Raw genomic sequence first — 649 nt, 5'->3', positions numbered from 1 at the left:
CCCGGCGCCCTTTCCAAGCCCGGCGTAACATCCGCTGCGGCGCTCCGCGACGCCACTCGAACGGAGGACGCCTTCGTCGAGATCGACGGCTATTTCCACGGATGTTCCGACCGGTGTTTCCACGTGTTCGCACGGAATAATATTATCTCGGTCCATGTATCACTCGAAATCTTGTGTCTCCTATGTCGTCGATTCTCCCTTGATTTATTATTATTTTTATTATCGCGCCTTGTTGTACCGTGATGCACCACCACTGTTATTATTTAACAATTACTAGGCTAGGATATCTTTTCTTCTTTTCTTGGATACCCACAACTTTTGACTTTTGTTCGCGATTATTATGTGTTATTTCTCTTCTCTTTTTTTTTTAACTCTTGTCGACCGGTGCTTGCCGAGCTAATAAGTTGCTTCGTCGTTAAATATTATATTGTCGAATCGATGTCGAATGATTAGTTAAGAAAATTAACTCTCTCTTTCTTTTTCCCGCTAATTACACTCTTTTGCTACTTCCCTACCGATTTAATTACTAAGCTCGATATTTCTTTATACGCACTTAACAAACGGCACTGACTGTTGAAACCCCCTCTTCTTCCTTCTTCTTCTTCTTCTTCTTTTTTAATATACACTGTTACTATTATTATTATTATTG

The 649-nt window shown here is 40.7% G+C and overlaps 2 protein-coding genes across 5 annotated transcripts in view; one reads left to right on the top strand and one right to left on the bottom strand.

The window, feature by feature from the left end:
* The window catches only part of LOC102674933 (histidine decarboxylase), a 115982-nt gene that overhangs the window by 32308 nt on the left and 83025 nt on the right, over positions 1 to 649 (top strand). The window lies entirely within an intron of this gene.
* Positions 1 to 649, bottom strand: part of LOC102676978 (probable nuclear hormone receptor HR3) — a 121816-nt gene that overhangs the window by 62288 nt on the left and 58879 nt on the right. The window contains exon 1 of one of the 4 annotated variants that reach the window (XM_031513097.1): positions 1 to 228. The exons of the other annotated variants lie outside the window; for them this stretch is intronic. The gene's annotated coding sequence lies outside the window, so the exon portion shown is untranslated. Of the gene's footprint in view, positions 229 to 649 lie in introns of those variants that run through there. 4 annotated transcript variants of the gene reach the window in all.

The sequence above is a fragment of the Apis dorsata genome, unplaced genomic scaffold, assembly GCF_000469605.1.
Source record: "Apis dorsata unplaced genomic scaffold, Apis dorsata 1.3 scaffold_577, whole genome shotgun sequence".
NCBI classification, from domain to species: domain Eukaryota; kingdom Metazoa; phylum Arthropoda; class Insecta; order Hymenoptera; family Apidae; genus Apis; species Apis dorsata.
This window is presented reverse-complemented; position numbering and strand designations above follow the sequence as displayed.